The 27,120-nt window shown below is 35.7% G+C and overlaps 1 protein-coding gene across 1 annotated transcript in view; it reads right to left on the bottom strand.

Annotated features, from left to right (window-relative positions):
- The window catches only part of MICAL-like, a 70,159-nt gene that overhangs the window by 36,990 nt on the left and 6,049 nt on the right, over positions 1–27,120 (bottom strand). The window lies entirely within an intron of this gene.

Raw genomic sequence — 27,120 nt, 5'->3', positions numbered from 1 at the left:
TGATGCACATAAATGGAGCGTCATAAATCATACAAATTTACATTATAAATCATGTAAATTTATGAGACATGTCATGCAATATTCCATATATTGTATGCAACTTTCCACCTTTGTTTGCAACATTTCTTGCAAGCTGCTAGTTTACGTGAAAAGGAAGTTTACATGCGTGAATGTTTGCATGCATGGATGATTACATCACCAGTAAAATTCAGATTTTTTTAGTGTGTATACCTTTAGGTCAATTTTACCTCAGGGCACTTTGACAGACTAGAACTTTTTTATTTGGCCTAATTCTTTCATTATTGGATGTGTCTTCTTAGAATCTGTAATACTAGAGTAAATCTGATCCTGGATACTTGAAATATCTCTTCACAGCTAAAAAAAGTAGTGTAAATTTCCGTTACTATGATGCGCATAAATGGAGCGTCATAAATCATACAAATTTACATTATAAATCATGTAAATTTATGAGACATGTCATGCAATATTCCATATATTGTATGCAACTTTCCACCTTTGTTTGCAACATTTCTTGCAAGCTGCTAGTTTACGTGAAAAGGAAGTTTACATGCGTGAATGTTTGCATGCATGGATGTTTATTCTTCTTCTTCTTCGCATTTCAAGCTTATTGCGTATGGCATTATTAGCTTATTGCGTGCTCTCAACTTAGTGTTCTAGATGCACTTCCACAGTTATTAATTGAGAGCTTTCGATGCCTGTACCATTTTTGCATTAGTATAATTGTGTGGCAGGTACAATCATACTCTATGCCCAGGGAAGTCGTGAAATTTTCCAACCCGAAAAATTCCAAGACCGGACCGGGAATCGAACCCAGCCACCTCCAGCATGGTCTTGCTTTGTAGCTGCGCCTTTACCGACTGAGCTAAGGGAGGCCCGTGGATGCATGGATGTTTACATCACCAGTAAAATTCAGATTTTTTTAGTGTGTTGTTATTGAAAAACATACATTGTCTGTACCCTGGGGTTCCGTATCTCAATTATTTTTCAGTAGATATTTGAAATATCGAATTTTTTGCAAACTAAATTTAGTGCACTTCAAGTTACAATTATAAAACTGAATCCCATTGAACGCATTACAGGCAGCGCTAGATTATTACGCACTGCCAGTGCACAATTTCAGTTTTCTAAATTATATCATAACATGAGAAGCGAGCACAGCAAGTGCGGCCGAGTAATGAGTGTAACTTTCCGTTCATTTATATTTATACTTTTGATTTCAACTCATGCATCTTTTATGACCCGGGTAGCTTTCTTGAGATGTTCGATCAATACTCCCGAACGAGTCGTACCGGCCGCTCGGGCTACACTGAACCAATATGACATATTCCTGTTATGTGGAAATCTTATAAATTTGCGCTATAAGATAATCCATTGAAAATGATATGATTGAACATGTGTCAGGTAAATTCTATATGAATATCTGATACATTTTCAATGCTGATAATTTGGTAAGTTTTATATGATCGTCATATGATAAATGAAAATCGGTCAAATTATAATAATGAACTGAAATGGATTTGAAACCCATAAGCATAAGCTTTACTTTTTACCACAATATAATATATGTGTAACAAATCAATCTAAGTAAAGTTTATGTGATAATCACATGAAATTTACTTCTTTTTTTGACACATATATTTAATCGATTTCTAAAAATAAATCGAAAAATAAACATCAGGCAATGGGAGCTTTCACAGTTGTCTTTTTTTTATTGTAGCTGATTTGGGATTCGATCCAGAACTGTTGAGGTGTGAATGCATTCGGTGTCTGCGCTCGATTCCACTGGGCCACGGCTGATTTCAATATTGAGCTCGTTCAATTAGCACGAAGTAAGAACAGCTCTCCCGACATGGAATGTAGTGCAACGTTATGCTCGTTTTGCTAGAGTGAAGAAAAATAACAAATTTATGCTCCGTTTCGGTGGTTTCGTGTATTCAAATCTTTCTTAATGCTCCTGTGTGCAATAAAACAACGACTACATTATATGAGTTCATGGAACTGGTTCATGAAGTTCGGGTACTAGTGCTGGAATCTGAATTAGCCGTGTAGAAGGCTTACAATTATAATCTTAGCAAAGTAAATATTGCAGTAGAATCATTTTTTTTGATCTCAATACATTCTTTTCCGCAACCCCTTATCTAATGGAACAATAACAAACAAAGATTATTCTATACAGTATCATTGTCGTTAGCAATATTTAGTTCGACTAATCATTTTAATGAGTGTACGATAACATCGTTGAAAATTGTTTCAATAATTTATGAAGAACAATCATGTAAGATGTATTTAATTGGGAGCGATATTCATCCCAGAAAACCATGACAAAACAAATGTTTGCTGTTGGATTTCTTAAAAGGCAAATCAATATGACTATATAATGATTGGGATAGATCATTAAACCTCAAAAATCAAAGGAAGCTATTCCAATGAGATATACATGTTTTACTATACTGCAAACTTAAATGACTGTCCAATAGTTTCTACATGGATGTTAACACGCGACATATCAAAAAACGTCAAAAGTCGTTAAAAGCAATTCCAATAAAATATACATGATTATCTTATAAGATATATCTTTTAGTGAGCAATATTCATCATGAAAACAGGTATATTTTACTGGATTTTCTCATAGTGCAAACTTATATGATTTTCCATTAGTTTCTAGATTTCTGTTCTCTCCCATGACATATCAACAGTTTTTCACCATGAAATATATCAGACAATATTCAAATACATCTTACCTATCGCTAACCACATTCAAAGCAAAGTTTTATCAAGTACTAAGTATGTGAAATTACGATAGAAATCATTCCATATCGCAGTCATAGTTTATAAGTGATAATCCAATGGAATCTATCAATCATCACATAGAATGAATAAATCTGCTGACATTGCTATGTTATAAGATGTATCCAATAAACGGTACATGTCGATTTGTTTCAGTGTACATGCTTACAAAATTAAAGGGTTTGTGTCAGGTATGAAATTTAAGTGTGCGGCATTTGCAAGTTCAGCACCAATTTTCATTACCATCGCTCGAGCGGTGGTGGTTGGTTTAAGCATTAAAATCCGAAAGTTAAACACGGAAAGCGTTTCCTCATAACAAAGTCAATCCAAAACAGCGAGACATACGGTATTAGTCATGGAAAATCATACGCATCGTTAGCGGCACATGCTTACAAATATGGCACATGATAACACGAGCGTACAGTAGTGCAGATTGCCATGTACTCTGCTGCGGTTTCCGTTTTACGTTTCTGAACAAACATGCAATGTATATAGTCTGATGAATGGATGTACGTGTGTTGAGTAATGTCATCGCGAAGTCCTCAGCCGTTGCCCGTGTAAGTAGTTGAAGGAGTGATTGATACTTGAATAAAACCGATTGGTCAATAAACTTAAGAAAGTTATCGAGTGGGAGCTCAATCAGATAATTAGCATTTTAAACCGGATTAGATATGCAAATACAGGGAAGAAATAATTACAACGCCACGCCGTGTTACGGCGGTTATCCAATGTATTTCACAACTTAGAAATAACAACAAATTTGTTGTGATCGTAAAAGTTAAGGCTAAGAAAGAATGTTTGAATGAAAATTTGGAATTGTATGTTAACGTTTAAAAAAATCTTGAAATTGTGACCTCAAAATCTGCTTAGTTTTGATAGATGTTTTTCCTTATGCGGATACCATCACCGTACCAATTATCGCTCATGTTCTAATTACAGCACACTGGTGCTAAAAAGTGTGATATTTCAAATATGTATAGCCATTATTAAAGCCCCCCTATAGCCCAAAAGGGGTATTAAATAAACACCCACACACTTAGAAATAACTAATTTTACACGTGACGGAATCCATTTTTGACATAAAAGATGAGACGTAAACAAACATGTCATGTAAAATTAAGTGCTCCGAGACTGAACAGTTCGTTGCTCGACGAAAAGTACGTTTGATTGAGCTATATTTCGCGTCTGTTATGACTCAAATTAATGTCAAAATTGACGCTCGTATATGTCACTCTCAGAGCACCTAAATTTAAATGATTTTTTCTAAGTGTGCATTATATAAACATAGAATATGAAATCATAAAATGGACCTGCTTTTAAGAGCAATTTAACCCATTTTGGCTAGTTTGCGTTTTATGTAATTTTGACATATTTGGTCATTTTCTAATTAATCTTAATAAATAAATAACTATCTTTGACAATTTAGGTCCATTGTGGCGTTTTTTTATAAACACGCCCCAAAAGACCTAAGGCCCAACCCACTTTGGACCATTTCAGCGTTTATGAGACTATTGTTGGCGTAAAAGAGTCAATATGACGTACTTAACCCAATACCGAAGATTTGTTATTTTACATACACGCAAATAAATTCCTCTTACATCCAATGCAAGGTTGAATTTATTACATCCTCTACATATGTTTCATACAACAAATGTAACAGCAGTTCATGCAATGGACTGCAGCGTACACGCAAGTTTTTGCAGAATGCATATTTTCATATGAAACCTTCAAGAGATGATTCAATGCATTTGGGAAAACAAATTTTCATTTTCATTTTCATTTTGCAGCACTGGGGCAATGGGAGCGCAAGTCAATCCAAAGCCGAGGATAAAGGAAGGGTAATGGCTGAATAGTCTATGCGGACCACTTGAACGCCATGGGAAAAGGAAGGGATTGAAGAGGTCGGTTATTGGGGGGTTTTGAGGAAATTACACATAGTAGGGTAGAGCGCTACTTCGTCGTAATCGTCCATTTCCGTTCTATCGAACTGAAAAGATCAATAATAGCAATGATTTCACCGTGCACCAATTAATAATAGGTTTGTTCCGATGCGTAAGTTCATTAGCTACAACATAAATCCTATTAGAATGCATTGTATGAATATTTACGCTCATTGTTCTCAAAGCAAAAGAAGCGCTCCTAGCGAATCCCCCTTTTCTACGTTTATCTGTAGGACGAAGAAAATCTAATGGCGTTTCAATGCGTTATGACGGAATTGAAACTCTTAGGACGAATTTAGAATCAAGAAGCAGTATTAGATATTCAACAATATCTCAACAATTTGTGACTCTTTATCAAATCCAATGGAAAGGTGAATAAATGTAGAAGTCAGTCGATAGAAATATTATTATTTTTTTTGTTCAAACCCGTTCAAAAAAGAGAGATAAATCGGGGGTTGTCCTTAGTAGGACGGAAATTAGATTAAAAAAACCCTACTAGATTTGTGCTGCAAAATGTAAAGAAACCGAAAATCCATCTCCCACTGATTCATCCTTTCACATATATACCAAATTGATATTTTAAAGCAGCCAATTATCTAATAAACTAACGAAATTAAAATTGGCTCACTACTTGACTAGCCTATTGGTCCCAAGCAAATCGATTAACGTACCCCATTCTAGTCGAAATTCTAGTACTACACTATGTTTGTTTTGATTCGCTAAGTAATTTTGACAGATAAAATTAGGGGTTCGCGGATTTTCCTATGTTTCGAGGGGTGCATCGATTAGCTTTGACCGAAGATAGTACCAGAGCTGAACCAAAAAGTTGAGCACGTTTCTTCGGGACCTTCTGGTCTTAGAGTTATCTCTATGCTAATACCCCGTTCACATAACAGCGTATATCACGTGATATACGTTAAAAATGTCCAAAATTAAACTTGAAAGTTGTCGAGGAAATGCGCGGTGAAAGGATATTGCACAGCAGTCTGAAAAATTACAGAGAAAATCTACCCAAAAAAAACGACTAAATTCACGTAAAAAGTACCACTGAACTGTCATCCGATTGAGGTTAACCACGAAAGTGCAAAACCTTATTTAATGACAATTACTTTTGGTTTGATGCCATTCCAATCACAGATTGTGAGCCACGATGGAAAGATTTCTCGCGTAACATTTGGAAAGGGCCTATCAACTTTTGTAAACAAAACTTGTAATGTTCTTTCGCGCGAACCGAAATACGTCCACCCAAACCAGCAACACCTTCGGGTAACGGAAATTCTCCCCTTTTCAATAGTGCTGTTCGTTTGCTTGGACATTCTTCGGTTCGCGCGATAAAGCCCTTACAAATGTTACGCGAGATTTGTGAGTATGGATTCTACTCCTAAGTGTAATCCTAAGCTCAGCTCATTTCAGGCTTGCGAGCGAGGCTCTATCAAGCCTGCCACTGGTGACTTTCAATTTACTTTCAGTGTAAGGAGGTTCCCAACTGTTCGAAAATAATGTTTGTACCGGTTTAATTCGAAACCACACACGTTAGACCTCCCATTATTGGGAGAATCACAATAAAAGCAAATTGCGCAAATATGGGAATAAAACTGAATTTCTCCTGTGCATTTCACACTGTTTAGGCGCTTACGCAATAAAAACCGCGATATATTTGCTTCTTATATGCTGCATTCCATAAACCAGTAAAAAAAATGTCAAACTGCTCTTCGGTACATAAGTGAACTAAATTATTAGTGTACTAATGCACTTTGCACGATGCTTTAAAATTGCGTATTTTGTTCATTTAATAATAATAATAATAAATAAAATTTTAAGAGAAATATTACATTCCAAATTTACTTGTCAAAAAAAAACTTGTATTTATGTTTTTAGAGTTTGAAAAATGTCGAAAAAATGCAAGATCCTTAACAAATGGCATTCACAGACCCTTAGATGAAGATAAAATGCCCTGATCCGACTCCACCATGACATTTATAATTACTTCATTAAATTATCGCTGCAATACCAAAAACGTCAACAAACATTACATGTAGCGTCATTGCGGCTTCGGGTTGTTTTTGCTGACAGAGACAACACTTTATACATGCAAGACTGAGTTGTGAGGTTCCGCCGGTCGTTGTCGGACACTTCAGGGGAAAGTGGAGAAAACACGACACTATTGCCAACCCATCTCAACGCTCGCTACCAACGTATCTATACACGGTGGAATTGTGATTATTATTAGATGCAATCGACGGACCGTTGTGTTTGTATGAAATGATAAAGCATGTAAATAAGATTGATAAGCGAGAGACGCCCGTTATACCGCAAGCTAAGGGACAAACCGTAGGCAATTTGGTACGTGTCTGTCTGCGAAGTGCTCCGTGGTGCCCGCTATCACCTGTGAAGCGCCGGTAACAAACCGTGAGTGATTCAGGCTAATGATATGATGTATTAAGGGCAATAAACTTCTCGAAGATTTACTTCTTGTAAGAAGTTGGTTGATGGGAATATGAAGAGGCAAAAAAGGCACAACATTTAACAGTACAAGTAACCTCATCGGCGCGTCGTCGTGGTCCGTACCCATGGAAAGCGTAAAAAATAGTGAGAAATACGAGAACAACGAGCTTCTCATAACTACTCGCTGTTATTGAGTCGAGCGCTGTGTTGTATGATGATGATGGAAAAAAATACACAACACCCCAAGAAGACATAAATAAACAAGTAGGTATACCTACCTCAAACGCAAGCAGATCTAATGTTCTAGTGGCCGAACAATGGTCTGAAGTAATAAAGGCATATTTTTATGGTAAGCTGAAAGCTGAACCGACAAAAAAAACAACTAGACAACCTGTATGTTTCGTTACCTGTTTTTCTCCCAATCATGGCTCAGTCACATTTTACATCCTCGTAGAAAGCAGGAAGATCAAACAATTAGAGACTCTTATTTTGGGAATGTATTCATATTGTATGATAATTAATTATTTATTTAAAGCGGTAATAATTATTCGTTAAAGCGGTAGTGAAACTTGTTATTGGATTTTTTGTGAATGATTAATTTCAATTTTAGACATCCAATAAGATTAACATCCCTAATCCGATTAACAATGAAATACAGTAATGAGCCGATTTTGTCAGCCCCTCCGCGCATCAGACTCTTATCTTTCAATAATTTCACATCGTAATTACAAATTCAACAATATTAAACAACATTAAACAATATTGTTAAAAGGGAGGCTGACAAAATTGGGTCATTACTGTAGTGACTCAGCCAGAAGCTTATCAGTTAGGCATCATCAGTAAAACGTACCAGTAGCGTGAAGTGGAGCAAGATGGCTGTAGAGGCTAGGTGGTCAGTGGCGATATCTTGAATGTTACGCATACAAAAAAATGTATGGGTCTAAGGAAGCAAATTTCAATTATCATCGTGTTAGAAGGTTCATGAAGCTGATTTGAATACCTGCCATGCTTTACAATGTACCAATATGCACACTTAGAAAAATGCATGTAAATTTAGGTGTTCTAAGGCTGACATATACGAGCGTCAATTTTGACTTAAAATTGAGTCATAACAGACGCGAAATTCAGCTCAATCAAACGTACTTTTCGTCAAGTAACGAAATTTTCAGTCTCGAAGTACTTAATTTTACATGACATGTTTGTTTACGTCTCATCCTTTATGTCAGAGATGGATTCCGTCCCGTGTAAAATTAGTTTTTTCTAAGTGTATGGTCTAGTTGTTAGTTGTCGTATTAACAGGAAAAAAAAAGCTCTTCGTAGGATTCAGAACAAAGTTATGAAGATGATTTTGAAGTGAAGTACCAGGGAGACATGGTACAGTACTAACGAAGTACATACGCATAAATTACACGAGTGCAATATATATTTCCCTTTATATTCTCTTGATTATTGATGGATGAATATTGGTTCCAAACGACAACAAACCACAAACAGTTAATATGTATACAAGTTAGGCGACGGTTATTCATATCTGGATCATGAAAAAATTTAAATGATCCAGATTATGAAAATATCTCAAAGTCTGGGTTGTTAAAATGTTTTATTAGGACGGCACAGAATTTTAAAATGTTGGCTTGAATGCTAAGACTGAGAATAAAATAAATCTCAGATTAACATTCGAAGTTGTTAGTCGCACAATCTTATTATGCTATATTCAGTTGTAACGTGTTACAAGCGCTGTAACATGTTTCTCAATAGTGTTTTCACATACGATTTTGACAGCTCTGTATCACCTACTAGAAATTAATTACATATTCTGAATAACATGTTTCAAACTGCTCGAAAATGTAGACATAACCCCAGCACTGTGAACATTTTCCCTTCTGGCCTGTCATGCCAAATGTCATTTTGAACTAGCTGCACTATACAAATCCACTTTTTTTCATTGAAAAATTATCTACCATATGTGGAACTACCAGGGAAATTCATGCACACAGAGTTTAAATTACCGAAGTCGGTAAAATTTAACTGGGTTTTTAAACAGCTGAGTTTTCAGTAATTAACCCAGTAGTTTTTCCTTTTACTGAAAACTCCGTAAATCGTAAAATGTCTGAACTGTCAAAAACTACCGTTTAAGTCAGTAAATAAATTGCTGTCTATACCAGTAATTTATTTGTTTATCTTTATTTTTTTCAGTAGTTTTTCAGTATTGTATTTTAGCATTTTGATGAATAAGTCAGTAAATTCATCAAAAAAAAATATTTACTGGTAGTTTATGATTTATTTTTGGCTGCATACAATGGGTAGGATCAAATTGATTCAAATTTTTCACGGTTTTCAATTAGGGACAAGGTTAACATGTGTATCACTTCCTGGTGGTTCAGCCAGTTGGTGGCTCTCTTGGTGTACGGATTGCGTGTCCATGTCTGGAGCTCTACAACAGTGAATGTTAGTTAATGTTTTTGCTTAAAAATCAGTGAAATATCTGGAAGTCGATGCAGGAGTGCATAAACTGCCCAATTCTGCGGCAGTTTCAGCACTCCTGTATTGGCTTCCAGATGTTTCACTTATTTTCACCATAATGTTCACAAAGGTTTTCCAAGCGTTTTCTGTTAGCACGCAGGGATTTCTGAGGTAAAGTGCGTGGGGTGAAACAGAGGAGGATGACGCAAACAAGTTGACTTACTTTTGAGATCAGAAATTTTGGAATTTCGTGTGATGACTGTTCTGCAAAACATTATGAATACTGAAAACTCGGTACTCTCTTTTGATGAGTTTTAGTCATTCGCCGTGAATCTGTTATTTTACGGAAAGTTCAGTAATTGCAATTACCGTATTCAGTAGTTTGTCACAAAAGCTACTGAACATCAGTAGTTTTATTGAGAATAGCTGAATGTTCGGAATTTTTTGTGATTTGCAATTCGAAAACTGTAAAAAAAAATACCGAACAGGGAAGCCGTGATTAAGTGTGTGTACCCACACGCAATAGAGCTCACTCAGAAATACGCATAAAATTATGAGGCAAATTAATAACAAAGCAATGTTTCCCCAACAAGATGGTGTTGATCTTTGTTTACAAAAGAAGATACATCCCTTTGCCAAAGTAATCGAGAATTGACAAAGTAATCGAGAATTGACAAAGTAATGGAGACTTGACAAAGTAATCGAGAATTGTCAAAGTAATCGAGAATTGACAAAGTAATCGAGATTCACGGATAGGGATAGTGGAAATGCTCTAATATACGTTTGGTATACGCTATTTCAAAACTACCCAAACCTGGGCAGAATCCACCCAGATCGGTCAAAACTGATTCCAATAATGGGTAAACCAAGTTGAGAGTGAAAAGTTTACTCGGATTCAGGTCGATGATGTTAACTTGACAACCTGTTAATTCAAACACAGTTTAAGCAGAGTCGATGTTGTAATAAGGAGAAAATGTTGCGAACAAGCAGCACTGTTTGTGATTTATTTTTCGTCAGGGTAAAGGGCAATCAGATCTTTTTTGCGTTAGCATCGGATGACTTTCATTCAGAAGTAAAAAATGTCATGTCGATAACGGAGCTTCTGGGAGACAAAAACAATTATAGAACCTGAAAAATGTTCAAACAAGTGCTTGCCCAAGTAACCATTTTGGTTTTATATGGGTTCTGTAGATCATGATTTAGACTTGTAGAATGCTTTAAAACTCCAATAAAACTAGCAATGTTACATGGTTGGTATAAGCTATAAATACCACAATGTACTAAATAAAGCGAAGAAATGTTTGTAATCTAAAATTACTAAAATATTGTCAGTAATGAATGCAATACTTGTAGTTCACTAGCTGTGTGAACAATAATGTTTATTTACTTTGCTTGTTTGGTACCCCGCTTGACAATTCGATTGGTACTTCTGGCTTCACTCTTGGCGGGACTCTTATTATAACATTGACTCTGAGTTTACACAGGTAGACTCCGTCTCGACCAATCTGGGTAGTTTCGAAACAGTGTGTACTGTAACGATGTAATTTCAGATGGTGGGTCGATCTAACAAAAGAGACAGATTCTGCTGTCCATCACAACAACCTCTCTAGTGCTACTGTTCCCGTTGACTAGATTTTTTTTTTCAGATGAATGGTTTCGATTTATAATTTTTACGAGCTGGATCCGCATCGGGCGAGATTCTCGATTTCTACTAGTGGCAGCACACGTCGGAGAACGCTTCACAACAAAAATTGAACAGAACCTAGCGAAAGAGATGGATAATTAGCAAAAAAAATCCACGCGCGATCAGACTTACAATCAATTGGTTCACGCGGTTCAAACTTTTTTTTTTTCTTTGGTTTGTTTTTTCCGTCGATCTTGTTTTCCGTGATGAGCACCAATGCTACCGACGTGCCAGGAAGGCAGCTCCCACACCTGGACCCTACCTATCGACTCATCAACTCATGAACCGGGGACCAACGGCTTTACTTCCCATCCGAAGGAAGGCGTGATCAGAGATGTTATGCCTCAGAACATCCCGGCGGCGCCGACTGGGATTGAACCCAGGCCTGTTGGGGTGAGAGGTAATCACGCTTACCACTACACCACCGGCGCCGTTAGGTTCAAACTTTGTCAGATCTTTTTTATCGAGTTTCCATTTCCCAAAAAAATAAAAATAACGCAAATTATTCGGCGACGCCTTTTTTAACACTAACAGCAACGATAAACGATTACATACTCGTATTTATTTTAGTTACCTCGGAGAAGTAATTTGTGACCAGCACCGGTCCCTTTCAAATTGTCTTATTATTTATGATCAGACCCTTATTTGGCATTAACTTTGATTGTCAAAATAGCGTTTTACATTAATCTCGTGTTTACGTTTCAAACCATTCAGAACGGTATTTTTTTGAAGATCAGCTCTTGTATACTTGGAATGATTAGATCTGGCAGTGGATACAGGGACTAAAGATGGTGCCAATGTTATCCAAACCGGTGTTGTATGCCTCCTTGATGGCCAGATATAATGTTTCTTTTCCACCACCGGAAGTTGCCAGTTTCTAGGCCCTGCACGTGGCTGCCGATATTGGTGAGCCTTCGTTTACAGTTTGCTTCCTCTATGGGACGGTGTTCTGCTGGGAAAGGTATTCAACCGAAACAGCATCAAGCAGATCGTGGCTCATTGATTTAGTTGAGATTAGATTTTGATTTGAATAAAAAAAAAGAAAAGTGCAAACGTGAACGACTCTACCGAGATGCAGTATAAACGCTAAAAGCAAATGTACAATGTATTCTTCTTTGCTAACAGTGCTAAATTGAAGCTGACTTAAAGCGAACGAATTATAATGAGTGCTTTGGCTTGGTCAGAGTACCAAGCCTGTAAAATGTGTGTCAATACTGTTACGACTGTTCCATTGTCAAAAAGCAAGCGATACGAAGCTTTCAAGCTTGGTACTCTGAGAATTAATTAAATCATCATAAGTTAAAATATTAGGATTTTTTTTTCTGACATGGCTAAATTCGTCTCTATTAAGGGGAGGTTCATTTAGATTTTGTCCAAAAAATCGATTTTTCTTTTACATAAAATAAAAACTACACATGTGTAGAATATATGTGTCGAAGGATATTCCGATACAATACGTATTTTTCGAGTTAAAGCGTCTCGAACGGACCCATGTCACGCCAAAAACTTTAAACGCGTTTTTCTCGGAACCATGTTTTGAGAACTCTTGTCAATGATAAGTCTTGTTTTATTCATCCGAATCACTTCATTCAAATATAGCTTTAAAGTGAATACTTTTCTTTACGGCTTATACCTATTATTGGCATGAAAAATTGTTTTTTTTTTATAATTTTCAAATGAGATCAAAGTAAAAAAGTAACTTCTTTTTAATGTCAAAAAAGTTAGGTTTTTTTCGTTAAAAATTTGTTTAGGTTAGGTATATGCCGTAGGAAATTTTATGTATTTTCATAATATATGACAGTTACTAATTTCAGTTTACCACGAAAGGCCCTATAATTGACAGGAGGAGACATTGTTTCGTGCGCAGAGGCCGACGCCATTTTAAAGCCGCCATTTTGAATTTTTTTAAACATAAAACAATTTGTAATCTTCAATGTATAACGCATTAAAACTCAATAGCACAACTTTTCGTTTTCCCAAAAAAATTCGCAAAGTTTGCACGATTTTCGGCCAAATCCAAATGAACCTCCCCTTAGGAAAACATATATGGTATCATTTTTTATTTTCTAAGCCAAATGACTAATAGACCAGATTCAACCTTCTCCAGTTTGCATTAAGCTTTGCATAATTGTATGTGAGAAAAACACTGTATTTAAAAAAATCCACCTCCTATAGTCATATCTTTCTTATCCCACAGCCAATTCCTTTTTTAAAAGAAACATTTAAATTATAATTTGGTTATGAAATACAATATATAAAATCATATGCAAATGAAGTAAATATACACATGATGTTATCTAAAACTCTCTAGAAAATATTGGATTGATCAAATATGAATAAAATACTAAATAACTCAAAAAACCAGACAGTCCCAGAAGAAGACCATTTATATATCTTTAGGGTTAAGATGAAGAAAATGGAGGGCCTCAGTAAAATTTCTTATAATTATTAGTTCTACAACTTTTTCCAATACATGAACCCGTTATTTCAAAAGCACAGAATGTTAGAATTTAGCTTAATAAAAGTTCTGGATTCAAAAGATACTCAGTAACATTTTATGCAATTTCTTAGAAGATATCCAACGTTTTAAACGCCAAAAAAGATGAAAAAAACGGCTTCACTGTTCTCTTAGAGACTAATATTGCTCCTAATTAAAATAAAGTTGAAGCTGACGAGTGTGATTCTCGATCCGGTGGGAAACTTTTTGGATTGGAAAATTTCTCAACTTCCTTGGGCATGGGTTATAATTATTCTTGCCACATCATGTATGGTTGTATGGTTGGCTTAGAAAGCTCTCAATTAGCAACTCCCTCCCCTTGGCTAGTTTTTGCACCTTGCTGTTGGTGGGCGGGCTTAATTTCATGCTTTATAGTGGAGTGTTCGAGACGGTAGGTTTTGGGCCGGCGTTGCAGGTTCATGCCGCTATAGAATGGCGCCATGGGCAGGCAATGGGGATTACTAAGCTTCCCCTCTCTGATAAACCACTGCATGAGAGAACCAAAGATCTAGTCTAGCAGTGATAGTATCACACTTGTTACTCCTTTGATTGAGAGCCGCGTCGTAGTACGTTTACGTATAGGCACTGACGTTAAGTGTGGTACTGGCGGGTTTTGCCGCAAATCACTCTTATTTTATTTATTTTTACACAGATAGATTTATTTAGGTTTGCAAGGGAATTATACTGTTGAAATATTTCAGAAAGTGCCCAACAGTGCTCCTTCTATTTGCGTGACAAGCTTTCATTGTTGTTTTAATTGAATTATTACTCAGAAAACAATGTTAAACATCATTTTTGTACATTGTATTGTAACTAATCTTATATGTGCTTCATTTTGATTTGGGATAAGTGTTTGAACTATGGCTCGGGATTTCCACTGTGGCGTGCTTCTATTGTGACATACCCATACGTATTTTTGTGGTGCGACATAGTGGAAGCGTGTGAGCATAGTTGGAGCATATACCCTATATAATTTAAAAATCAGCTAGGAAACTAACTTCAAAATGAAGCATTTTAGTCACATGAAGGTGTTACCTGGGTCGAACTAAGATATAATAAATAGGTATAGGCCAAAATCAAAAGTACTTGAAACACGTTTTATTTTAAATTACAAGCACAAGTGCAGGTACTTAATAAAGCATTATGATTGATTAGGTGAATTAGAGCTTTTAATAATTTATTAAATTGGACTAATGAGATATCATAATCATCAAATGAACTTAAATAAGAAACTTCAGAAAGTCTAATGACATTTCATTTTCATTTTCATTTTGCAGCGTTTGGTGGGGCAATGGGAGCGCAAGTCAATCCGAAGCCGAGGATAAAGAAAGGGTAATGGCTGAATAGTCTATGCGGACCACTTGAACGTCATGGGAAAAGGAAGGAATTGAATAGGTCGGTTATTGGGGGGTTTTGAGGAAATGACACATAGTACTAGATTTGTGATGCAAAATGTAAAGAAACCGAAAATTCATCTCCCACTGATTCATCCTTTCACATATATACCAAATTGATATTTTAAAGCAACCATCAAAATAAACAGTAGACAATATATGAAAAGGCTATTTGCCAGTTGCTTTAAAGGCTAGTTGCCTCCCTAAGCGGACCCCCCGCATCCTAACTCTTTCGTTAATCTACTTATTGTTATTAGGCTGTCTAAATTTTCTTATTTAAGTTCATTTGATGAGTATGATATCTCATTAGTCTAATTTAATAAATAATTTAAATCTCTAATTTACCTAATCAATCATAACTCATGCTTTATTAAGTACCTAAACTGCTATGTAATCTAAAATTTAACGTGTTTCAAGTAATTTTGACTTTGATCTATATTTATTATATCTTTGATCGACCCAGGTGACACCTTCAAGTGACTAAAATGCTTTGCCGACTTCGGATTCAACGCGCCTACGTCTACGGAGCTTACGCAGAAGTGATATGCAATTCGGTAGAGCTTGTCAAACACTTTTGAGCTTATGTAGTATAGAATTTGTTCGGTGCGGTCGCGAAACCTTGAAATGATTGATACGTTCTTTAAATTAACTAATTTGATAAAAAGCTCAGTAGTAAATAAGTAGAATATCTAGGGAGGAAACCAAAATTAATCAACTTGCCAACATAGGCTATCACATTTATTTTGGTGGCACTCTTTAAATGATAATAAGCCTTTTTTTCTCGCTTCGGTTGTCTCGCACGGCTTTTGGAATTCGCGCGGTTTTCGTAACTTACATAATTTAGATATTTCGTTCGAAACGGATTTACTTATTCAATCGGTTTACTACGCGGATGTATCTACGTGCACACGTCACAGCATTTTTTTCTATAATTATCTTGAAACAGTACACACGGAAACCAGTGTTCAAGCGGCCAACATAGGCTAGTCCTTCTGCTGTATTGTCAAAGATAGATGCAAAATTTATTCAAATGGGTCAAGTTTTGAAAACTAAGCTGTCACGCAGCTCCAGCTTGATACCCAATAAAAAAAAAGAAAGCTCTCAATTAACAATAACACTAGAAGTGCTCAAAATGTACATGCGTTGGGTTACACAATCAATAGGGGAAATGGTTCTAATGTTGGCCTATGGATCTAAGATTGGGCCCATCGCTAAAAATCTGCTATTTTTCAATTTTATCTAGATTGGGACCGTACTAATGGATATTTTTGGTCGCTATTGTAAATTTAGTCGATTGCTGAATTTATGTATGGGCCCAAATTAGGGGAATTTAGGCCGACATTATATCCATTTCCCTATCTAGCATTTGTAAGGCGAATATTTCTACTGATTTAAAACTTTTCTAACAATAAAAACCCTAATACCAATGATACGCCTTCCTTTTGTACAGTGAAGGTCACCATCCAATATGATTTGAAGTTTGACGATGCCACACCGCAGCTGCAACCAACGACTGATGACTAGTATTTATCGCAAAAGAACTAGCACAGCAGTGAGAATTCATAGCTTTTGCTCAGCTGTTTAAGCTGCTCATTTACATCCATTATACCCATACACGGTAATTGAGATACGGCACAAGTAGAGGTATCTACCTTAATAGTTGTAGTAGTATTGAACAACGTGTGATCGTAGGCATTGGATTCGCCAAATTCGTCAAATAGGATCAAGGCTCTAGAAGGCAATCTGCTGCTCTGCAGAAGCATTATCCGAAGCTGCCAGTATGTACTTTAATGTAAGTGAGGATCTCTTTTCATACGTTTTTTGCTGCTCATCAACTCTACCATTGGAAGGTGATGATGGCCATCATAACTGAGTATGTGCAGGCGCGCGCGCTTGTTGCAATGAATGACATCGTCGTGATCTTTTGAACGTTCACAACTGGCTGCACAGTGTACAGACCTCGCAGAGTATGACAGTGCGCAGAGACCTCGCCGTAGCACGACGGTATATAGTTTCATTGAGAAAGAGAGTGACTCTTGGGCCTTATAAAGCAAGATTACCTGCGCAGAATCGACGTTCAATAATGTTGCCTTGCGCACCCAGTCAGGGCTTAACGTCTGCCTGTTGTGGCCCCCCGATCGTCGGTGTTTATAAACGGTTTTGCGTAATCGAATCAGAGATAGATAGGCAGCGAGTGGAACACCCATTTTTTACGAAATCAATTCATCAAATGTGCCAAAGTCGCACAAGTCTTGGGAGCGAATGGTTAGGATCAGCTTAGTAGTTAAAAGAAGGGTGCCACATGAAACGTTGTTCAATTTTAAATCATAGTTTTTTTTGTATCGTGAGTAAACAGCAACTGGTTTGAAATATTTCCGTAAACAAGTCATATATAGGACTTTATACCCAAATGAAGCTACTTTTCAAATTAAAGACTGTCTGATGATTAGTTTTTTACAACATTGGTTTAGCAGAGCGGCACTATGTTTGAAGGATCATGTGAGATACAATGTATAATGCCATAAATGGTAAACGATAATACGACTTCAATTTAATTAATCATATTACCGACTAGTTTTGAGACGACCTTCTACCAACAATTTCAAGAAAATGAAGCAATCCCTGGTTTTTTTTATCTTAGCATAAATAAGACCTTATTTTCTCGGGTTCTTGTCGCACCATTTCAAAGTTTTTTTTTTTAATGTAGAATCAAAAAGAATTAATAAAAAAAATGATTTGCGTTATTCAAACTACAGAATAGAGCTTAGATATTTTGGACCTGAAATTCGCTTCACATCACAGAGGGACGAAATAAAAAAAAAGTGGGGTATGGCCATTTGCGACGAAACTATTGGGTGTAGCCCTTTGATGTCTTCTAAAATGTTTGTTCAATTTTTAAGTACATTATTTGAGTGGTGAAATTTTTTGCTCAAGGTGGGTATACACTAAGATAAAAAAAAACTTTTTTATGTCTAGTTAAAATTGATGAACATCTATGGAAACATTGTAGATTACATCATTTTAAGAAACTTTGTACAGTACGATAATTTTCTATCGCTCAACTGGACGAAGTTATAAGGTCAAAATGGAGTACAAACGATAGTACCCCCTTAAAAACCGTTTTTACCATAACTTTTTTGTTTGAATTTTCTAATTTTTTCAATGTTCTACAAAGTTGTAAGTGCATTGAAAATAAATATTTTTGCTTAATAAAACAAATTGCTGCATCATTATATAACGGATTACCGTCCGTTTTTTATATGTTTAAGCACTATCTTTTGGTGGGTATATCTTGCAGGTTAGCAGGTATTAGCAGCTAATCTCAACGTTATCTTGTTCAGCAACTTATACTCTATTGTTTCATATACAATTCATAGGGGGATCCAACGGGATGCCTAATGAATTTTCTTATAAAGTACCTCAAAGTTTTGTTACGTTTTGCTGTTTTCATTACCATTTTTACAAGTATTTACATTAGGGTGGCTCTCACTTTTTTTTTGATTTCGTCCCACTGTGCACATATTGGAAAATCGATCTACTAGAAGTGTTCCGAAAAGAAAATGATTTGAACATATGATTTATGAGATAAAGCTAGATGAAGGACTAGGAAATTTAAAGCTTTTTAGCCGGAAAATCACTACATTATATCTTTGAATAGAGATTACTTCGCAATCAAACAAATTATGTGTATTCATAACCCACCTTTTTGAAGGTATTTGAATGAAGAATTTGATTATAACTAACTAAAGTAAATAATCAGATTATTGGAAGGTATCCAAGTTATCCTATGTATCCAAGGTCCTTTCATATCGCTCGGATTTTGTTAATTTTAAGATTTTGGCCTGAATTCCCTCTATATATTCGAAAACCTATTTACTAGATGTGTGAAGATATCATCTGGTCGAGTGAGTACAGGCAATTTTGAGCAATACAGCCGGAAAATCACTATATCTTTAAATATTTGTAATATATGTGTATTCTTATCCGGTATTCTGCAGCATATTTGTAGAAAATGTAATTTCATGCAACTTTCGTAGCGACACCATTTGAATAGCTCTTTATTTTACCATTTACCAGCCATTTTTTGGCATTAAATTAGGGTTCTTTTTTTTTATTCCAACTTGATTTTTTGTCAAAATTATGCCAGTACATCGCTAACATAGGAGCGTTTCCTCTACTGATTAAACCGTTTTACGAGACGCTACTGATCAGCCTACATCAGACAGTTCTATGCAAACTTGCAAACTTACAGTTACTTACAGTGCTACTTTTCGAAATTATGAAACTATGAGATATTATAATAAGATTTTTTTACATGTAAGATACAAGAAGAGGAGGTAGAGTTTGTGTATGACATATAAAACCTGTTAGTTTTGCTTTCAATACTTTTTTTCCTTGATTTTGTTTTCCGTCGATTGTTCGCTGATGACACAGGCATTTCCGCAAAAGGAAGAAGTCTTCGTGTTATTTGAATGTTGAAGATACAGATCTCCAAAATCTCATGGAATCATATATTCGTATAAAATCGAAGAGTATCACTGCACAAAATGAGCCTAAATCTTGTTTTGGTATGTCAGAAAAAGCATATAGCAATACAAGAGGCCTAAACAAGAGAAACGCAGTATTGAAAGTTCTTCAAATCTTCCTGGAGTTTAAATCTTAAAGTTCTATAAGTCACATAATATTTTGTGGAATACAAAGATGTGTTACCAAAATATTTATGAATCTTCAAATTGTCATGACGATTTTTTACAGGTTAATCAAAATCTTGTTCGATGTCCACTCAGAATTTTTGAGCATTTTGTACTTCACGGAGACTCATAATCTCATTCAAAATTATTAATTGTTCTTAAAAATAACATTTTTGGATTATCCAAATCATACCGCATATATGATCTTGAAGTTCTGGAGACTCAACAAGGTATACAAAGATTCTACTTAATAAAATAGGGGCCTCATAGCCTAGTCAGTAAAGGCACGGTATTACCAAGCCGGAGGCGGTGGGTTCGATTCCCGGTCCAGTCGAGGGAATCTTTCGGGTTGGAAATTTTCTCGACTTCCCTGGGCATAGAGTATCATTGTGCTTGCCACACAATATACAAAATTCATGCATTGGTATTGGCATCGAAAGCTCTCAATTAATAACTGTGGAAGTGCATTTAGAACACAAGTTGAGAGCACGCAATAAGCTAATATGCGCTGAGCAATAAGCTTGAAATGCGAACAAGAAGAAGAAGAAGACTTAATAAAATAATGGTTAAACCTTCGTGAAGCCCCATAATATCATTTGGTTTGGTAGGTTTTCCAAAATGCCTGGAGTTCAGATCTTTATACTTTTTTTTTATTATAGCTACACCAAAATATTTTTTTAAATAATAACTCTATAAGCTATCGTGGTAGGAATAATGGCAAAATCACTGTTTGCCCCTTGCACGAGTAGATTGCGAGTGAGAGCAAAATGTGCAATAATTTTGAAGATTTTTTGATACTTTACCATAGTGAAAGACATAATATGAATGTTGTAAAGAGATGTGTAGATGAATGTTATATAAAAATCATTGATTTCAAGTAATGCAAGTTTTATAAAGCCTTAAAGAATTCTTCAAGACCAAATTATGGCCTACAAGACTATGATAAAACTAAATTTTCTACTTGGGATGAGTATTTATGATCTTCCCCAGTGCAATTTGGGTTTTCCCGCATTTTTCCCGGTTTTTTCCCGGTAAATCCGAATTCCCGACTGGATGGACACCCTGCAATTTGTATTACTACAATTGTAAAACGGTCTACACTGATTGACGACAATTAAAATAAAAACTAGGGTAGAGCACTACTTCGTCGTAATCGCCTATTTCCGTTCTATCGATTAGAAAAGATCAATAATATCAATGATTTCACCATGCACAAATCAATAATAAGTTTGTTCTGATGCGTTAGTTCATTAGCTACAACATAAATCCTACTTGAGCGCATTGTATGAATATTTACGCTCATTGTTCTCAAAACAAAAGAAGCGCTCCTAGCGAATGCCCCTTTTCTACGTTTATCCGTAGAACGAAGAAAATCTAATGGCGTTTCATTGCATTAGGACGCAATTGAAAATCGTAGAACGAATTTAGAATCAAGAAGCAGTGTTAGATTTTAAACAATATCTCCACAATTTGTGACTCTTTATCAAATTTAACGGTACGGGTAAAGGTAAAGCGTGGGTTGTGCTTAGTAGGACGGAAATTTGATCAAAAAACCTATATGGCATTTCAAGATATTTTCTTATTGCTTAGAGCATATTGGCTTTTTGCCTGTTCTCAACTGCCTGCACTGCCACATATAAATTGCCTTTAACATCATATGCCTAAGGAAGTCGAGAAGTTTTCCAACCCGAAAAATTAATAGACCGGACGGGAATCAAACCCTGCCGCCTCCAGCATGGAATTGCTTTGTAGCCTTTACCAACTGATCTAAGAGGGTATAGTTTGTACTCTTTGAAAAATAAAAATAAAAATGTATCTTCAGTATCTCCAGTTATTTATGTCCTTGGATGTATAAATTCTGAGTAACGTTATAAACCACCCTTACATCATGAGATATTCTATTGAATTAAAGCGGCCTAGCTTTTCTGAAACATCATTTTAAAATATTCATGCATTTTAATTTGAAATACAAATTTACTTGAAAATGATTAATATTCAAATCCTAATAAAAATACGGTACATACAACGAATTACCATATAGTTGTATATAGGAACCTAACGCTTCTAACGTACCACAACTATATGAGCGTTTACCCTATACAATATTGCGGATTAACGCAATATTGTGCATAAATTTACATGATATAGGGGAATTTACGTATTCTCGGCAACCTAAGCAGCGACCTTCTTTCTATAGCCTTTTTCTCTATGGAACGCACACATATGCAGTATTGGTTTGTTTACAATCTTTTGCTGCCAGCTGCTCTAACAATTTCAGTCGAAAGAAATGTCAAAAACTGTTTTGAACCGCTTTTACAAAGCTCCAATCTTCTCTAGTGAGAGCGAGTATTGTCGGCAACCAGTTTTTCTTCGGCAACCGTTCCATTTGAACTGCATGTAAATCTGCTGTTCTATTATCGGCAACTCGAAATCAGCTACAATTTGTAGTGCGTGTGTTTCATTTCAAGAAAACCCTGCTAGATTGCTTTTTCTCAGTGGTAAAAATATAGTCAAATTGAAGCTGAAAGCATAAAGAATCGTTTGCATGCATTCAGCGAAGTGTTTTCGTAAGAAAATCCAGTGAAAATAGTGTTTCAATTTGGGTTGCCGAAAATAGTCTGTCATGCCGAAGCCGTCATTTCCCCTATTGTATAAAATTACGCCAAATCTAGCGTTAATAGCATGTGCGCTATATCGCAGAAATTAATATGATTTTTTCATACGGTGTAGTTTTTTATCCGTTTGAAGTAAGTGATCCATTGCTTTGGATACGGGATAAACAAATACAATTTATAAACCCGAAGTGCTTCTAGAATCTTACAAGTAGGCTAAAAAATTACTGTTCTGAATATCAATCTCTCCTTATCTCGATGGTCCCTTCAACATCGAGAAATGAAAAGTTGACTGTAGTTTGAAACGCTGGTATGAATAAGGATTGAGAAATATTTCCCTGAATTTAATGAAAATTTCCTAAGATTCCCTGAGTTTCCAGGTAATAAAATGAATTTCTTGAGACCCCCCTGATCATACAATTATCTATCCAACTGCTTGCGATATCAACACTTGATGATTGCAAGTTTTTTGGGTTAAAATTACCCGTAAATTTTGAATGTTAAATTACACCAACATACTTCCACGAGCAAAAATGTGCGCCCTACAACTCTTCTGAAGATTACTTTTTTTTAATTTGAAACAAAAAAGTTGCACCCTAATTTTTCAGAAAAATTGCTCTAGCATGTAGTTGGATATACGGTGTATACAGCAAAGTTGCTTAAAATAATTGTTTGTACAACTTTTCAGAGGAATGTAACGACATATAACGTGGGTAGATCACTTTTCGTGGTACGTAACGGGATGTAAGATCTACCACCGATTCCTAGTCCTGACTACTTCAAACTAGGAGAATAGGATTTTTCCGTAATCAAAGGAACACAGTCCATGTTACTTTTTATGCCTTGTTAATAGTAATAAGTCCTCGGGTTGCCTGGACCGAGGATGATCTTGAAACAAGGAAAAAATAGTTTTTGTAATCAAAAGAACACATCTTAGCCCTTTTTTACTTTGTATGCCTTGTTGATAGTGACAAAACTCGGCTTTGTCCACCAAGGATGATCTTGAAACAATGAAAAAACGAGTTAGGTAGTTATTTTTCATCTACGCGATTTTTTAAAATTATAAACAACTTGTACGAGCACGCCAACTCCCTAAAATTAACAGAAACGGAATATTGTATTCCCGCTAAATTGCCTATACTATCACCCGCTAAATTGCCTATACTATCATCTCAGTTTGGATCCCATCTCATTGTTCAATTCCGGGTAATGAGAAAGCAGACTCGCTGGCTAAGGTGGGCGTTATGGAAAGCGGTATTTTTGAGCGACAAATCGCCTTCAACGAATTTTTCTCCATTGCTCGTCAGCAAGTCCTCATCAGTTGGCAACAAAAATGGACAGATAGTGATTTGAGAAGATGGTTACATTATATTCTTCCACAGGTGTCGAACAACCCGTGGTTCAAAGGGTTGAGCGTGGGCCGCGACTTTATACGCCTTATGTCAAGGCTTATGTCCAATCCCTGTTCGTTAGACTCGCATTTCTATCGAATTGGGATCTCAGGCAGCACTTTATGTGCTTGTGGCAGTGAATCATGATATTGCGCATGTTTGGTTACACCGTATTGCCAGATCTGAGATGTCCACATCCCTCAGGGCCCGAGGAAAACAACTCGAGATACCCGTTAGAGTTTCTTGGCGAGCCGGGATCTCGAGTATATGAATTTAATTTATGTATTTCGATTTGAGGATTTAGTAGTATCTTGTCTTCTTGTGTTCCTCCAAGTTGAAACGTCAGCCCCCCTTCGGTGTTCCACCATAGTCCGTCTTTTGTGTTTCGGTACATTTTCTTCCGTCCGCTTAGTTCGAGGTCCTAATCACTTCCCAACTAACATTTTCATAAAACAGCAAAAAAGGTTATCTTCCATTTAATTCCACTTAATTAATTTTGGTATCCATGACAGATACGTATTTCGACTACAATGTGCAGTCTTCATCAGTGTCATTCCCACTAAAGAACTTATCAAAATCTAACCCCCTTAAGTACTCATCCCCTAGGTATAAAAGTCAAGATCACAGGTATATAAATGAAACTACAATGTGTTGAATCGGAACCTACCTAACTAATTAAAACCAAAGATTTAAGTAAGCTAAAGGAGAAAAATCTATTCAACTCTCTAATAAGGAAAATCCCAAAGGCTTGGTAGCCATCATAATGAAGTAATGAAATTGGGTTGTTAGCGGAATGCTTTAATAAAACAGCAAAAAAGGTTATCTTCCATTTAATTCCACTTAATTAATTTTGGTATCCATGACAGATACGTATTTCGACTACAATGTGCAGTCTTCATCAGTGTCATTCCCACTAAAGAACTTATCAAAATCTAACCCCCTTAAGTACTCATCCCCTAGGTATAAAAGTCAAGATCACAGGTATATAAATGAAACTACAATGTGTTGAATCGGAACCTACCTAACTAATTAAAACCACACATTACTTTTCCTTATTAGAGAGTTGAATAGATTTTTCTCCTTTAGCTTACTTAAATCTTTGGTTTTAATTAGTTAGGTAGGTTCCGATTCAACACATTGTAGTTTCATTTATATACCTGTGATCTTGACTTTTATACCTAGGGGATGAGTACTTAAGGGGGTTAGATTTTGATAAGTTCTTTAGTGGGAATGACACTGATGAAGACTGCACATTGTAGTCGAAATACGTATCTGTCATGGATACCAAAATTAATTAAGTGGAATTAAATGGAAGATAACCTTTTTTGCTGTTTTATTAAAGCATTCCGCTAACAACCCAATTTCATTACTTCATTATGATGGCTACCAAGCCTTTGGGATTTTCCTTATTAGAGAGTTGAATACATTTTTCTCCTTTAGCTTACTTAAATCTTTGGTTTTAATTAGTTAGGTAGGTTCCGATTCAACACATTGTAGTTTCATTTATATACCTGTGATCTTGACTTTTATACCTAGGGGATGAGTACTTAAGGGGGTTAGATTTTGATAAGTTCTTTAGTGGGAATGACACTGATGAAGACTGCACATTGTAGTCGAAATACGTATCTGTCATGGATACCAAAATTAATTAAGTGGAATTAAATGGAAGATAACCTTTTTTGCTGTTTTATTAAAGCATTCCGCTAACAACCCAATTTCATTACTTCATTATGATGGCTACCAAGCCTTTGGGATTTTCCTTATTAGAGAGTTGAATAGATTTAGCTTACTTAAATCTTTGGTTTTAATTAGTTAGGTAGGTTCCGATTCAACACATTGTAGTTTCATTTATATACCTGTGATCTTGACTTTTATACCTAGGGGATGAGTACTTAAGGGGGTTAGATTTTGATAAGTTCTTTAGTGGGAATGACACTGATGAAGACTGCACATTGTAGTCGAAATACGTATCTGTCATGGATACCAAAATTAATTAAGTGGAATTAAGTGGAAGATAACCTTTTTTGCTGTTTTATTAAAGCATTCCGCTAACAACCCAATTTCATTACTTCATTATGATGGCTACCAAGCCTTTGGGATTTTCCTTATTAGAGAGTTGAATAGATTTTTCTCCTTTAGCTTACTTAAATCTTTGGTTTTAATTAGTTAGGTAGGTTCCGATTCAACACATTGTAGTTTCATTTAAGGTTACGGTATGTAATGTGGGTCTAGTCCTTTCATTCGGCCTATCACGCAAATAAACAATTAATTAAGGAATATTACACAAAAAATAAGGAAAATATTGATCACTGATGGTTGATAAATGTGTACCACACACAAATCAATTTATATCACAACATTTCAATACATTTTCAGCTCTCGTAAGTAATAAAACTGGTTGAGAATATCACAATGTTCGGAGTTTTTAGCCGCCATGACTTATAAGGTTAAGATGGGAAGGTTGACTGACGATCATCAAATGGCCTGATTATGGCATTTATTGATTGGAATTACCTGATAATACACACTAGACGTAAAACTTACAGTTGCTGTTTGAATATTTTATGTTTATTTTAATTGTTTAACAACGTTTTCACAAGTAAAACATGGACCCAACTTTAGGGACACATTTCTTTTCTATGTTCCTAACTATGGCCCATGAAATTCATTTGACAGCATATAGCAATAAGAGTAACGTCAACAATGTTGTTTTGCATTTGGATGATAAGGAACGAACAGGAAGGGAGATTTTTTCTGCCAAACCTGTATAATGAACATCACAATGTTCTGATTTAGATATTCTGCGGTCAAAAGACGATAAGCGAAATTTTTAATTTTTAATTTTTAAATTGAGTGATTTAATGTAGTTTTCGTAAAATTTTCTCTAAGAAATGTTTTGAGGAATGAAGAGCATTAAGTTAACAGTGATAGTGATAAAAAAAAATACATCAGAAAACGTTACCAAGAGCGTTTTTTTGAGGATCAAACAAGATAGGACGAAGTTGCATCCATAAATAGACCCAATTTGGGGACAATAGACCCATATTACATACATTTCCCTCGTGAGTTATTGTCTTAAAAAAAGTAAGTTTTTCAACTTTTCGTGGTTTCTGATAGCAAACGACATGATAAGCATATCTAAGCATACCATTTAGCAGTAGAATATCGTTTGCAGGTAAATTCATTGATGAGTTA

The sequence above is a fragment of the Ochlerotatus camptorhynchus genome, unplaced genomic scaffold (assembly GCF_037179485.1).
Source record: "Ochlerotatus camptorhynchus isolate MF236.1 unplaced genomic scaffold, CSIRO-AGI_Acam_v1.1 ptg000079l, whole genome shotgun sequence".
NCBI classification, from domain to species: domain Eukaryota; kingdom Metazoa; phylum Arthropoda; class Insecta; order Diptera; family Culicidae; genus Ochlerotatus; species Ochlerotatus camptorhynchus.
Note: the sequence above shows the minus strand (reverse complement) of the source record. Positions and strands in the feature narration are given on the sequence as shown.